The following is a 16612-nucleotide window of genomic DNA, read 5'->3' as shown; positions in this document are numbered from 1 at the left end:
CCAACTGCAATCGGAAAGAAGTGGGCATACTTAGTTAATCCGTCCACGACGACATAGATGCAATCCTTCCCCTAAACCCGAGGAAGACCTGTAATGAAATCCATAGAGATTCCTATCCACTTCTGTTCTGGTATAGGTAAGGGCTGCAACAACGCAGCAGGGAAAGTATGCTCTGACTTATTCTGCTGACAAGTCATGCATTCTCGAACATGACGTAGGACATCATCTTTGAGGCCCTTCCAAGAGAATCTCTCCCGAATTGCCCTGTAAGTCTTACCATACCCTGGGTGTCCTGCTGTAGGAGTATCATGGTAAGCACGCAAATTTCTGTTCCTTCAACTGAGAACCAGGAACAAGATATACCCTGTTTTGTAGTAAATGACATCATCAACCACACTGTACTTGTCATCCAGTACCAATCCATCCATGACCTCACATGCATGCTGATCTTTGGAGTACTCAACTAAAAGTTGAGACTTCCAATTTGCTGAAATCTCACTTAATGAGCATAGGGAAGCAAGTGAGGGTCTTCTAGAAAGTGCATCAACAACAGTATTATTCTTCCCTTAAATGAATTCAATGTCCAAATCATACGCCTGAATCTTGCTTACCCATTTATGCTGACGATCATTGAGCTCTGTTTGATCAAGGAAATATTTCAGACTGTTGTGGTCAATTCTTACCACGAATTTGCTGCCAACAAGATACTGTCTGAACTTGGCCAATGCATGCATAATAGCCAACATTTCCTTATCATATGTAGAATACAATCTCTCATTATCTCGCAGCTTCCTAATCTCGTAAACAATGGGATGTTTGTTTTGCATCAAAACCGCCCCTATGCCCACTCTTGAAGCATCACACTCAAGTACAAATGGCTGCGAGAAGTCAAGGAGTGCCAAGACCGGACAAGTGCTCATAACCCCCTTGAGTCTGTCAAAGACCCCTTGTGCATGTTCAGTCCATCTGAAAGCCCCCTTCTTCGTGAGATCGGTCAAAAGTGCTGCTAACTATGAAAAACCTCTCACGAACCTCCTGTAATAAGCACATAAGCCAAGGAATCCCCATAACTCGGTGATATTCCTGGGAGAGGGCCAATCTCGGATGCCTGAATCTTCTCCTCATCCACCTTCACTCCGTCAGCACTGGTCACATGCCCCAAATATAAGATCTCTGTAAGTCCAAATTCACATTTGAACAACTTAGCAAATAGAGACTGACTCTCCATAATGCTAAGCACTTCCTCAAGGTGCCTGATATGATCCTCCCATGTATGGTTGTAAATCAATATATCATCAAAGAATACCATAACCGATTTCCTCAACTACTTGTTGAAGATATGGTTCATGCATGACTGAAAAGTAGCTAGTGCATTGGTAAGGCCAAAAGGCATCACCAAGAACTCATAATGCCCATAATGATAACGGAAGGCAGTCTTGTGTACGTCCTCAGCTTGTACACGAATCTGATGGTAGCCTGAATGCAGATCAATCTTGGAGAAGTAGATGGCTCCATGAAGCTCATCCAACAACTCATCAATGCGGGGAATAGGATATCTGTTCTTGATTGTCTTCTTGTTCAATGCCCTGTAATCAATACACATCCGCAGTGTCCCATCCTTCTCCACAAGCACCACAGAAGAAGCAAAGGGGCTAGAGCTAGGGCGAATGAAGCCCATGTCCAACAGCTCATGAATGGTCCTCTCAATCTCATCCTTATATGCTCTAGGATGACGATATGGAGTGGTAATTACTGGTTTAGCTCCATCCTCCATCTCTATCCCATGCTCAAACCCTCTATCTGGGGGTACACAGGGAGGTATGTCACCAAAAACTCTGCCATGACGGTCCATAATCGACTAAATATCAACAGGAAATGCCCTGCCATCCTGAAGTGTAGGTGTCTTGGACTTCACAAAACAATGTGTAGCCCAAATCACATCATCATGTCTAAGGATAGTCTCCATCCTACGAGAAGACACCTCCTTAGGCCCACCATCTGAAGCCGCCCTCAAAATGACCTTCTTTCCTCTGGACAGGAACTCTAACTGCATACGATGGTGATCAATAATATATCTCCCAATACCCTATAACCACTACATGCCCAAAATCACATCATAGTCCTCCAAGGGTAGCACATAGAAGTCATCTGTCAGGGTATAATCCCCCATCTGAATGCTAAGCTATGGAATCTGCCAAGTACAACCCAAAACTGCACCATCCGCAACCTTTACTCCAAAACCCTCAAACACCTCAGACTGTAACCCACACCTCTCAATTAATTTCTGATCAATAAAGTTGTCCGTGGCCCCTGTATCAACTAAGCTCATGACTCGCTGGCCCTGTACTGTACCCTTCAACCGAAAGGCATGAAATCTAGGATAATTGGAAAGGGTGGCCATAGTCACTTTGGCTGCTGCCAATGGCTCAGGGATGTCTATCTCCAACTGTGGCTGCTCCTGCCTAGTCTCCTTCGGGCAGTGTCAGTGTCTGGTATCTCCTCATCCCCAAACTCGGATGTTACCTCAATCAAATGAAGTTTGAACCTTGCCCTTGCCCATACAATGGTGCCCGAGCTCCCAAGGCTCTTTGCATGAGAAGCATAGTTTTCTCCTTCTCAGATCATTCCGTGTCTCCTGGTCCATCTTGGGAGGTCTAGCTATCTGTCCATCTCTAAACTGAGAGGTATTGGCCTTCTGAGGAGGCTGTGAATCCCTAAACGGCTTCTTATCTGTCTGATAAGAAGTAGGAGTGGTGTCCAGTCTCAATGTCACATCTATGGCATCCTTAAGAGTGGCCGGCTTGAAAGCATGTACCCATCCCTTAAGCCTGTCGTGTAGTCCCTCAATGAATAGCATCACACTGTGCCTCTAGGGTATATCAGGTACCATAACTGCAATACGCTAGAACTCATAATATACGCCTCTGCATGCCCAATCTGTCTCAGATGTGCTAACTCCCTATAATAGAGCTCTGTGTCCTTACGGTCAAACCTAGAAATGAGACGCTCAGTGAACTCTGCATAGGAGTGGACCATGGCGTGGTCTTGGGTGACCAACCCGTGGTGCCACTAGTCATAGGCAACCCCATCTAAATGTAAGACAGCAAATTGAATAGCGTCACACTCAGGCATGGGTCTCAGTGATAGATATATATAAAGCTTGTGCAGCCATGCTCGTGCACTCGTACCACTAGTCCCATCATATGTAGCCAATGTCATCTTCCCAGTAGCTCTACTGAGGTCATAGTTCTGCTGCTGAGGCCTATAGCCCCAGTCTCCCCTGAAAAATCCACCTCTGGTGGCTCTACCTGTATTGGCTGCTCACTTGGTATAAACCGAGGAAGTATTGGTCTATCCCTAACTGGTGTATGATGTCTCTCACGCCTAGGGGAATGATCAGAGCTCCCAGCTGATGTGTGAGATCCCTGACTATGCTGGCTTCCAGCCACAGATACTGATCTACTCCGTCTGCCTCTGTGTCTGTCCACTTCCAACCGCTCCAGGGTAACCTATATTCTGTCTAAGATATGGACAATCCTGGACTGGGTAGTGATGAGAGTCCTCATCAGCTCTCTCTCTTGTCTGTCTTCCTCGGCCTGATTTACTCCGACACCCACCTGTTCATCTGCCATGATAGGTTCATGTTCTCTCCCACTCTAACGCTCGTACTGAGCTCTTCTGCGAGTATAATATCTGTATATGTCACTTCTTCCCAGATGCATAAGAAAAAAAGAAAACTTAGCCCCACAGGCTGGTAGGCAAACAGCTCTGATACCACTGAAAGATCCCTGATGCATCCCCTTGCTGATCTATTGTAGTTTTTAAAATAATAAACTATATCTTCCCATGATTCCTTTGATTTGTATTAGAGAATAGACAGAAGTTGCAGAAGGTTTGTTTCTTTTTGTGTTTTTTGATAGTTTTCAAACAAGTAATGAATAATGAACAGTAAACATGAAAGGAGACTGAAAATAAATAAGAACATACAGCCAAATTGTGATAACCCCCGCGTTATCACCTGATGTAAAGTTATGTAATAATATTAAAGGATATGGATCGAGTAAATAAGATTATTGCAAATACATGATTAATACGATAATATAAGTATTATATTAAATAGAGGAAATATATTTATATAATAAAGGAAAGTATTATTTAATATGTAATATATTTAAATATATACATATAATGAAAGAAGTGTTATTTTATTATTTTAAATGTATAACAAATGAAGTGTTGTTTACTATACATATATATATAAAATAACAAAAGGCAAACATTATTTATTTAAATACATCTTAAAAAGCAAAACAAACAATATGATTAAACGGACTAACAAGCCCCCCCCCTGAATCACCCCGCACAAAGAGGTGCGACTGGGCTGCAATTACCACCGCACCCCTTCATGCGGAAGGGGATCGTGGATGGTTACAACCCTTCACGAGGCATTAAAAGGGAAGCAGCCGCAGCAGTGAAAGGAGGAGAATAGGCACGGGAGGTAGAGGAGTGCGAACGGGAATTCTGCTGCAAGCAAACAGGTAAGGGGTAAATATTACCATATACTAAGGACGTAATCAAGTAGTATATATATGTCATGGAATATAGGCAAGGTCATTGTTAATGTTAATTATTGTATATTCTAAAAGGATGCAAATAATTAATACTATAATATAAATAATTAATAGATGCAAATAATGAATATTATAATAAATGCATTAATCTAATAGATAGGTAGTGAAGGGGAATAATTAATGTAGTTAATGTATATATAATATTTATGTTAATAAATGCTTTAATGAAAGGATTTCGAATATTAAGGAATATATGTCAATGCTTAGTTAAAATATATGTGAATATGGGTTAATGAATGTTTTAAGGAATATATGGAAAAAAAATACATGTTAAATCAGGAATATGAACACATGGAATAGAGAATAGGAAAATATTAATGAAAGGCAAAAATATATTATCACATGATGGAAACTATAGGGAGGAAACTTCCTTAGTTTAAGGGAGGGATTATGCTAATCCCTAGGGCAGTATATACTGATTATTGATATGCATATGTATGGCTTGGTTGATTAAGTTCAACCAAGAGGAGATGGATCTGGCCGGTCCACTCTGAGGACTTGGGTGATGGGATGCATCACCCAAGGCAAGGAATGAACACATGGTCTTCCTTGGATGGCTTGGGTGTAAGAGGTTACACCCAAGACAGGAATCGAATTAACCTTCGATTTCCTGGAGGGCTTAGAAGTAAGAAATTACATTCAAGACAGGAGCCGAATTCACCTTCGACTTCTTGGAGGGCTTGGAACCAAGATGGGTTCCAAGAAGGCGAGCTTCACGGCCGCCTAAGGACATACTTTGTATGGCATTCATATCCTTTTTATTAGATTAAAAATATGATTATGTTAATTAAGTAATTTAAAGTTAGATTGCAATTTAGATTAGTTATATATTTATATGCCTTTTGTAGTCTGACAATTTGTTTTGCAAGATAGTGATCCCTAACTAGTGGGGACATTACAGTTGTATCAGAGCATAATCCTGCCAACCTGTGGGAAGGGTTCTTAGTTTATGATCACATATCAAAGAAAGAAAGGAGCATAAGCAATGGACAATCAATTGGCCAAACAACTTCAGACTTTCATGGAGCAGACCAATGAGAAATTTGAAAGAATGAGCCAATTAATCCTCCAAAGTACAAACAACAACAAATGAGATATGCAAAACCCTAGAAGAGAGGTACACTCTAATCACGCTAATAACAAACGATCTCCTTAGAGTTCTAGACAAACAATTCCCGAATTTCTACCTAGAGAGGAACATGTAAGGGAAGAAGAGGAACCAGCCACACTTGGGGTGGAAGAAATCGCCCAAATTTATGCTAGATTAGAGCCAGAAGTTCAGAGGGTGATGTCCTTCAGGGACTTCTATGAATCCAAAACTAGTTAAGGTAGAAGGAGAAAACCTATGGGTAATGACCTTAAAGCTAAAGTCAACAAAATGTCCCTACCATGCTTTGATGGGTTAGGGAAGGATGTCACCCAAGCTTGGGTACAAAAACTAGACACCTATCTTTCATACAGCCCCATGACCGAAGGAGATGCTATAAAATTTGCCATACTACATTTAACCGGCACTGCCCATAATTGGTGGCATAACGGTCTCATTACCCTAGGACACAAAAATGTCTCCACCTACAATGAGTTCACCCAAAAGCTCATTAGCCGATTCGACCAGAAAGACTCCGAATGGTACTTCCAAGAGTTAACACACCTTAAACAATTAGGAACCAGTGAAGACTGTATAGACCAATTCCGAAACTTGTCAATAATGGTTCCCGACCTATCCCAGAAAAGGCTCACCTACATGTTCTTAGAAGGCCTAAAAGACTCTATTAAGAATTTTGTGAAACCCCTGGAAACACAGAACTTAGGAGAAGCCATCAAGAAAACTAGTATGGTTGAATTTAGTGCTCCCATGAATACCTCAACCAAAACACCATATAGGAATGAAGGACCCCAGAAGGACCACAGGGAAAAACCCTGCCACTTGTGCAAGAAACCTTGGAGTTACAATCACCAATGTAAGGAGAGAGACAACTTGGTGGAGAAGGGGTTATGTTTCAAATGCAAGGCCCCATGGGGGAGAGGCCATGAATGTAAAAAAGGACAGTTAAATAACACAGAAGAAATATGGGATGAGGAAAGACGCTACAAAAAAGCTAGATTTGAAAACAACGAACCAAGTACCTTGGCAGTCGTCACTCAAGGGAGTGAAAATAGATGCTTCAAGCTCAAAGGAACTATCAAAGGACAAAAAATAATTGCGTTAGTGGACATAGGAGCATCACATGACTTCAGTAGCAAACACTTGCAGCAAAGAGAAGGTTGAAAACTCAAGAGTTTGGAGGGTTTGAAGTGATCATGGGCAACAGAGTCATAGACAAGTGCACTAAAGTTATCCCTCAATTGGAAGTCACCCTAGGGGGACATACAATTACGAGGAACTTCTTTGTGGTAAACCTAGAGAATGACATTATTTTAGGAATGCCATGGATAAACTCATTGGGACGATTCACCATGGATAGTCCAAATCGAGAGATATGTTTCCAACATGAAGGGACGGAGATAACATTAAAAGGAATTCCCGACGGCTCTCCAAAGATAGTATGTTGCAATAAAATGGAGAAAATTCTTAGACATGATCAAGGAGAGTGCGTCGCTCAATGTATGATCTTGGATAAATCTCAATCCGAAGGTCAAATCATTCAGAGTGATATACAACCCATCCTTAAAGACACAAAAAGGTCTTCGAAGACATCCCTCCAGGCTTACCCCCAAAAAGGGGATTTGAGCATTCCATTGAATTAGAAGGAGCAAAACCGGTAATTACCACTCCTTACCGCCACCCCCACAAATTGAAAGAAGAGATTGAAAAAACCATAAAAGAATTATTAGAAATGGGACACATCCAACCAAGCAGCAGCCCTTTTGCTTCTTCAGTAGTATTGGTCAAGAAAAAAGGCAGGACGATGAGGATGTGCATAGATTACCGGGCCCTGAATAAAAAGACTATAAAGAACAGATACCCTATCCCAAGAATTGATGAACTAATGGATGAACTTCACGGGGCAAAATATTTCTCTAAAATCGATCTAAGGTCAGGGTACCATCAGATCAGAATGAGGAAAGAAGATATCCCCAAGACCGCATTCAGATGTCACTATGGACATTTCGAATTTTTGGTTCTACCATTTGGCCTCAATAACGCACTGGCCACCTTTCAGTCATGCATGAATCATACATTCAGGCAACAATTGAGGAAATTTCTTCTAATCTTCCTCGATGATATACTCATTTACAGCAAGACATGGGAAGAACATCTCCTGCACATCGAAGAGGTATTAAATACTCTTGAAATTGAATCCTTATATGCTAAAGCCTCCAAGTGTGAATTTGGGATGAAAGAAATCATATACTTAGGACACAAAATTAGTGAGGTAGGAGTAAGTGTGGATGAGGAAAAAATCAAAGCCATCAAGGAATGGCCCACCCCTAGAACCTTAACACAATTAAGAGGGTTTGTGGGACTATGCAACTACTATAGACGTTTTGTAAAAGGTTTCTCCAAAATAGCAGCACCCCTCACCGACCTAACTAAGAAAGGAGCCTTCACATGGAATGACCAAGCCCAACAAGCCTTCGAACAACTTAAAATAAAATTGAGCTCATGTCCAGTATTGGCCATTCCCGACTTCTCTATACCTTTTGAACAACAATGTGATGCATCCGAGGAGGGAATTGGGGCAGTCCTCATGCAAAAGAAACACCCCCTAGCTTTTGAGAGTCGTAAACTCACCGAAGCAGAGAGACACTACTCTATCTATGACAAAGAGATGTTAGCCATAATGCACGCCTTGGCCAAATTTCGCCAATACCTCATCTGTGGGAAGTTCAGTGTGAAAACCGATCATAACAGCCTACGCTTCTTCTTGAGCCAAAGGGACCTTAATGATAGGCAACAAAAATGGGTGAGCAAAATACAAGCCTATGACTTCGATATAGAATATGTGAAAGGGGTGAATAACAAGGCAGTAGATGCATTATCCTGCAGAGCACACCTAAATGCCCTTACCAGCATCTCAGGGGACTGGAAGGAAGAAATCCTTAATGAATATAACCAAGATCCACAAACAAAGGAAATCTTAGAGGGAAACCCTCCCAATGAAGACTTTAAAGTTAAAGGAGACCCCATATTGTATAAGGGAAGGGTATACTTGACAAGCTCCTAAAGGAATTCCATGATAACCCCCTGGCGGGACACCAAGGATATTATAAAACTTATAAACACATCAAGGAAAAATATGCATGGAAAGACCAAAAGAGAGATATCCAAAAATATGTACAAGAGTGCCTAACGTGTCAACGCAATAAAACAGAACTCACTCACCCAGCCGGATTACTTCAACCATTACCTATTCCCAAACAGAAGTGGGAGAGCATCTCGATGGACTTTATAACAAGATTGCCAAGGACAAAAGGCAAAGATAGCATCTTTGTGGTGGTAGACAGACTCACAAAATATGTCCATTTCTTTGCGGTCTCCACCGAATACAAAGCCCACCAAATAGCCGATTTATTCTTCAAGGAGATTTTCAGACTCCATGGACTCCCCCTGAATATTGTCAGTGATAGAGATAGCAAGTTTATTAGTCAATTCTGGCAGGAACTCTTCAGAATGGCAGGAACGGTTTTGACCCCTAGTACCAGTTACCACCCTCAAACTAATGGGCAAACTGAAATAGTGAACAAATGGATAGAGGGCTACCTAAGGAATTATGTTACAGGGCAACAGACAGCCTGGATCAAGTGGTTACACCTAGGAGAACATTGCTACAACACGACACACCACATGTCAATCGGGATGAGCCCTTTTCAAGCCTTGTACAGCTACGAGGCCACAAGTTTTGGAGAACTAATAAACCAAGAAAGCAAAGTACCAAAAGCACAAGATTTCGTTCAACAAAGTAAGGATATCATGAAGACCTTGAAAGAGAATTTACAACAAGCCCAAAATCAACAAAAGATCTATGTAGACAAGAAGCGTTCAGAAAGGACTTTTGAGGCCGGAGATTTAGTGTTTTTAAGGCTACAACCATATAAGCAATCCTCCCTCAAGAAGAATGGGGCTCAAAAATTGAAACCACGGTTTTACGGACCCTATAAGGTCATTCGACGAGTTGGGGAAGTAGCTTATGAAATAGAACATCCCAAAGACAGTAAAATACATAATGTGTTCCATATCTCCCGACTCAAAAAAGTTCTCGGGCAACACTTGGTTCCTTGTAGTGAACTACCACCCCTAGATGATGAAGGGAAACTCACCTTGTACCCCGAGATCATTCTAGATACACGGCAGAAAGAGCTTAGGAACCGAACCATTACCGAACACCTGATTAAATGGAAGAATATCCCAAACGAGGATGCTACTTGGGAAAAAAAGGAAGACCTAAAGATGCTTGAGGACAAGCAAAATTGAGACGGAGGGACTGTGATAACCCCCACGTTATCACCTGATGTAAAGTTATGTAATAATATTAAAGGATATGGATCGAGTAAATAAGATTATTGCAAATACATGATTAATACGATAATATAAGTATTATAATAAATAGAGGAAATATGTTTATATAATAAAGGAAAGTATTATTTAATATGTAATATATTTAAATATATACATATAATGAAAGAAGTGTTCTTTTATTATTTCAAATGTATAACAAATGAAGTGTTGTTTACTATACATATATATATAATAACAAAAGGCAAACATTATTTATTTAAATACATCTTAAAAAGCAAAACAAACAATATGATTAAACAGACTAACAAGCCCCCCCCCCCCCGTCTCCCCGAATCACCCCGCACAAAGAGGTGCGACGGTAATCGCAACCTGGGCTGCAATTACCACCGCACCCCTTCATGCGGAAGGGGATCGTGGACAGTTACAACCCTTCAAGAGGCATTAAAAGGGAAGCAGCCACAACAGTGAAAGGAGGAGAATAGGCACGGGAGGTAGAGGAGTGCGAACGGGAATTCTGCTGCAAGCAAACAGGTAAGGGGTAAATATTACCATATACTAAGGACGTAATCAAGTAGTATATATATGTCATGGAATATAGGCAAGGTCATTGTTAATGTTAATTATTGTATATTCTAAAAGGATGCAAATAATTAATACTATAATATAAATAATTAATGGATGTAAATAATGAATATTATAATAAATGCATTAATCTAATAGATAGGTAGTGAAGGCGAATAATTAATGTAGTTAATGTATATATAATATTTATGTTAATAAATGCTTTAATGAAAGGATTTCGAATATTAACGAATATATGTCAATGCTTAGTTAAAATATATGTGAATATGGGTTAATGAATGTTTTAAGGAATATATGGAAAAAAAATACATGTTAAATCAGGAATATGAACACATGGAATAGAGAATAGGAAAATATTAATGAAAGGCAAAAATATATTATCACATGATGGAAACTATAGGGAGGAAACTTCCTTAGTTTAAGGGAGGGATTATGCTAATCCCTAGGGCAGTATATACTGATTATTGATATGCATATGTATGGCTTGGTTGATTAAGTTCAACCAAGAGGAGATGGATCTGGCCGGTCCACTCTGAGGACTTGGGTGATGGGATGCATCACCCAAGGCAAGGAATGAGCACATAGTCTTCCTTGGATGGCTTGGGTGTAAGAGGTTACACCCAAGACAGGAATCGAATTAACCTTCGATTTCCTGGAGGGCTTGGATGTAAGAAATTACATTCAAGACAGGAGTCGAATTCACCTTCGACTTCCTGGAGGGCTTGGAACCAAGATGGGTTCCAAGAAGGCGAGCTTCACGGCCGCCTAAGGACATACTTTGTATGGCATTCGTATCTTTTTTATTAGATTAAAAATATGATTATGTTAATTAGGTAATTTAAAGTTAGATTGCAATTTAGATTAGTTATATATTTATATGCCTTTTGTAGTCTGACAATTTGTTTTGCAGGATAGTGATCCCTAACAAGTGGGGACATTACACAAATTCAGAATTGCTACAAGCTGTACCAGACAGATTTCTGATTTGTAAAATCAAATAATAATTCCAATGCAAATCCAAGGAACTTACATCCAACAATGATGCCAAACTGAAAGGTGAATAGTGATCATGAATCAAGAATACCTCTAAGACTGAATACTTGCATTCCTTACATTCCACATGGGATGTACTTACTGCAAATGGCGGCCCTAAGGCTGCAAGGATCACGCACAAGATGAAGAATCAATCTGTCATGCTAAAACCCTTACTCTGCAACCTGAATCCACAATGAAGAATGGCATACTCAATCTCTATCAACAATGCACTCTGCCTGAAGAATCCAATGCCAATAACTGCTGAGGGCTACGTCCCAGCCAGTCCAAATCTTGGGGTTTGCGTCCCAGATGAAGAATCGCCCACTCAGAGCTAATTCGCAAAATAAGTTTGATTGTGTAAAAAGATAATGAACAATTTGGTCTTCATCTCCTTATATCTCCTTTCCTTTCCAAGCCAAACCCTAAAAGGGAGTAAAGTTGGCGCATTATGAAAAGAGTGTTATTTTCTAATCATGGCGTCAACTATAGGAAAATAACACTAAATTGCAAATAAATAGCTTCAGGCATCCAAAAAGACTCCGAAAGGTGAGAATCATGTAGCAAAGTTCAAGACCTTTCCAACGAGCTATAACACATAGGCATATCAACCCAGATGAAGCCAGAAACCCCTTATTACTCCGAAATGACTAAATACATAGCCTTATTTTAATTTATTTAAACTCTAACTTAGGAAATATTTAAATATATTAAAATATCTCTAGATATCCAATAATAGCCCAAAATGACCAAACAATCATGAATATAACTTTGTCACCTATCTGTGACCGATGCCGGAAAAGCTGAGCTAACTGGCAGTCCCATCCCTAAAATCTAGGGATGCTCCTAGAAACTAGGAAACACACCCAAACTCCCTGAAACTGAAACCATTACATGGTCCCGTGGAACCTCCAATATGGTAACTGCCACAACCACTTAAAAAATAGGGAATCTCTCTAAAATCAAGGAACTGCTTCCAATGGCCCTCAAACTGTCTGAAATGCCAACTCCGAATACTGAATACCCTGCATGAGTCTCTATCCACCACTGCCAGCCTACGAGACCCCATAATAGGCTAACTCACATGTCTCTACTAGACAAACTAAAGAGGGGACATGACACAAAACGAATCTGATCATTACACATTTGCAAGGAGTGAGAAATCAATTTGATATTCAAATCTGCACCTCCGAAAATCACAATTTTGAAGGCAAAGCTCTCTACAAGTAGCGATTTTAAGGGTTGGTCATTTCATTGATCAAAAACTCATCTACAAAGGGGCGGATTCACCTATATTGGTGATTTTGGATAGCAATCATTTCATTCATCAAACACATCTACAAGGAAAGTGGAATCAAGCTGAAGATCATTATTCTGATTTTAAAGGCGTTTTCAGATCAGAATCTCTATGTAATCAACCCTACATTTCCATATGTTTGGCCTCTCGGGTGAATACTTAAAGCATAAAGTACGTAATGCAAAATAATGCCATAGACATCAAACAAGTATCAGATATGTTATTCCATTCATAATTCGTTTTCTTTACAAGTTACATTCCGAAGTATATAAAGATACCAAGGGGGTGCGAGCGCCAACCATCGCACCGCAACTACCACCCCTCGGCTGCCAACTAACAAACCCAATTATGACTTAATTAACTAGTTTTATTCCCGTATACAATAATGCGACTAACATCATCCCCCCCAAAAAGAAAAGTCGTCTCCAGGCGACTTACAACAAAATCGAGAATACATGAAGCTTGCAAAAACCCAGAAATAAAAACTAACTGCAGAAGGCGTCCCTGATGAAGAAGGCGTCAGTGGTGGTGTAGCAGTGGACGCTAAGCGCCCACGGAGCTCATACACCTGCTCCGTCCTCCTCTTGAGATCCCATTCCGCGACCATCTACCGCTCCATAGCAGTCTTTACCATATAGGCTGCCTCGAGCACCTCCTTATCCTTCTTGTCCACACTTTCCAGGGCACTAACCAACCGAGTCTCCAACAGCTCCCTCGAGGCCCTCTCCTCTTCCAACTGTATCAGCAAGGCAGACTTCTCTGCTACTAAAGTGTCCATCGCTGTCTGGTTCTGTGCCATGGTAGCCTCTAGCTCTCGAAACTTGGTAGCCAGCTCCTCCCGAGCTATTACTGCTGCCACCCTCAAAGCCTCAACTGTGGTTGCCATCTGTTGTGACCTCCGAAGCTCCAGATAACCTTCACGGAAGGCCTTCTCTACCTCTCTCACCAACGACTGCATCCAGGTCTCGCCAACCCCCTCAGTGAGGCGCCAAGCCTTTAGCATCACCAGGCTCTCCGTGTCCGGCCACCTGGCACACTCAAAATACCTCTCAAACTCAACTCGACATCCGGTGCGAGCAAAGGTCAACAGCCCCTCCATCCGCTCAACCATGGTCGCATCGGCCTGGAGCGTGGCAGATGACACAAGTCGCTGTGCTCCCAGAGTCATCTCGGTAATAAACTGCTCCAACTTTGCACCGTGCTAACTTCCCACAGGCACCCCCTCTGCTCTGTACGGACTAGTTACTACCACTGCAGGGGGTGAGGCAACCCTCTTAATTGCCCTACTGTTCGGGGAACTCCCTTCCTCGAGATCAATGACATCCAACGAATACATGGTCCGCCCTGGGGATAGAGTGGCCTCTCTCGGTGCCACGGGTGCCATCTGGTAACGGCTCAACCAGTTAGTGAGGTCATCATGAAGAGTGCCTGCTGCCATCATTGCCTCCTGCATATATCCGGGCAACCCTGGCACATCCTGTCCTGTCACATCCAACACATCGTGCACCATGGAAGCCTCTGGCACATCGTGGGCCATGGAAGTCTCTACACTCACCAAGGTCTCCACCGGTGGTGGTGTCATGGCTATCGTCACCCGAGGCTGCCCAAAGCTAGGAACTGGTACTGTGGTGACTACACTCACTGTCCCGAAGGACCGCAGCACTGCCAACTGAGAAGTCTCCGGTAAGCGGGCTGGTGTAAAGTGGACCTGCACCTGTGATGCTAAAGTAGACCCTATTGTACCTACCGACTCCACTACCCCGTCTTTAGGCAACTGGTCGCCTCCTCTCCCTGTAAGTCAGAAGCTCCCTCCGCTTACCTGGGAGGTGTCTGCGGATTCCTCCCTACCACTTTCTGCATCCTCAGCCTTGGACTCTTCTGTGTCGGACTCCGTATCGAACATAGCGGCCTTCTTTCTTTTTGTGCCCAAACGTGCCTCCGTGCCATGTGCCAAGACGTCCAAGTGTGACCAATAGAATATGGGCGGCTGGTCTGGTGCAACACGCCCCTGCGGCTCCAATGGCTGTGAGCCTAGGGTGATCTGTGTGTGGACTGCGTCGAGGAATAATTTGATGGCGTGATGCGGCATGTAGAACTTTTTGTATTGCAGCGTCATGAACTCGTCCATCCTATCCGCCAATAGTGACGCCCAATCGTATACCACTCCATTGTGCAGCCCGTTCATCAACACTATCTGTGCAATGGCTATGTCCGACGCGCGGGTGGCACCTGTGAGGCGACTCTTCACCACCGACAACAGGCATCGCCATACTCCCTTGGCGAAAAATTGTTTCTTCACCCCCCGACTCTTGCCTGCACTCTTGAGGCTATCTTTTTCTCCTTGGGTAAGGTTATCGCGCAACATCAACTGCAGCAGTGTGGCACGATTTTTTGGGGATATTTTCTGTGAAGTGTCTATTTTTTTCCCTTTCACCCCCGGTATGCCAAATACCCTAGTGAACTCGCCTGCCGTGAATGACACTGTTATCCTCTGGTGTTGATAATCAAATACCAACTGGTGGCGATGTCTGTCATAGCTGCCAATCATGGCACGCAAAACCACCTCAAAGTCTTTTATTGAAAAAACTGGCATTTGGACGGCCCAGTGTACCTGTGCTTGGTGAAGGCTTTTCTTTATCAAATCATCCTGAGGTGTCTTTGCCCACCAGTTCCGACAGTCGATTCCATTCAAACCCTCAAACATAATATTATCTGCCGTTATTTCATCTTTGTTCTTTGTCCCCAAGGGTTTGGGATGATGCTTCTTGCTTTTTTGACTGGTGCTCATACCGAGACTACCTGCAATACGCACCCTAGATGGCAAAATCCGTTTGCCTGTGTCTGCACTGGTTTCTTTTTGCCCTCCCTGCAACTTGTCTTCTAACGACTGCAACCGTTTCCGCCAATCTGCCTTGTTCCTGTTTATGTCCATACTCCATTAGTCCCAGATTACTTCTTCAATTTTGCTTTTATAACCTTTTTAAAAACAAAAACCCGTCTGCCGCTTTTCAAATAACCTACGGCGCTCCCTTGTGCGGCCGCTGCGGACTTGTGCGACTTTGTGCGACTGCTGCGGATTTGCGAGGGTTGTGCGAGCTGTGCGTCGTATGCGGGCTGTGCGGGCGTGTGCGGGCTGCGGGCATGTGCGGCTGCGTCTTTGTTTTATGCTGCGTGGCGGGGGTTTTATGCATGGTTTGGTGATGTGCGGTGACCACCGCACGGTGGCATCCACCGCTGGTGGCCCCACGTTTTTGTTTTTTTTTTTAATTCCGTACGGTACGGTCAACGTACGGTTTTTTTTTTTTTTTTTCAGACATCCTGACTAGATGGTCCAGGCTCCCTCCGTTTGTGGTAAACTTTTAATTTCGACCCGTTGACGGTGTCTAGTATCTCTTCCCCGTCCAGCGTCCACAACTTAATTGCCCCGTTGGTATTGACCTCGCGTACCTTGAAGGGCCCTAGCCAACGCACTTTGAATTTCCCAGGTTTGATTTCGCTCCTTCCGTTGAATTTCAACACCAACTACCCAGGAGTAAACTTCATTCGTCGGAGATGCTTGTCGTGCCAAACCTTCCATCTTTGCTGGGTTGTCTCTGTCGCCCACTGACC

At 42.6% G+C, this 16612-nt stretch overlaps 1 protein-coding gene across 2 annotated transcripts in view; it reads right to left on the bottom strand.

The window, feature by feature from the left end:
• The window catches only part of LOC131050211 (GPCR-type G protein COLD1), a 309921-nt gene that overhangs the window by 13152 nt on the left and 280157 nt on the right, over positions 1-16612 (bottom strand). The gene's annotated exons all lie outside the window — the stretch shown is intronic.

The sequence above is a fragment of the Cryptomeria japonica genome, chromosome 2 (assembly GCF_030272615.1).
Source record: "Cryptomeria japonica chromosome 2, Sugi_1.0, whole genome shotgun sequence".
NCBI lineage: Eukaryota > Viridiplantae > Streptophyta > Pinopsida > Cupressales > Cupressaceae > Cryptomeria > Cryptomeria japonica.
Note: the sequence above shows the minus strand (reverse complement) of the source record. Positions and strands in the feature narration are given on the sequence as shown.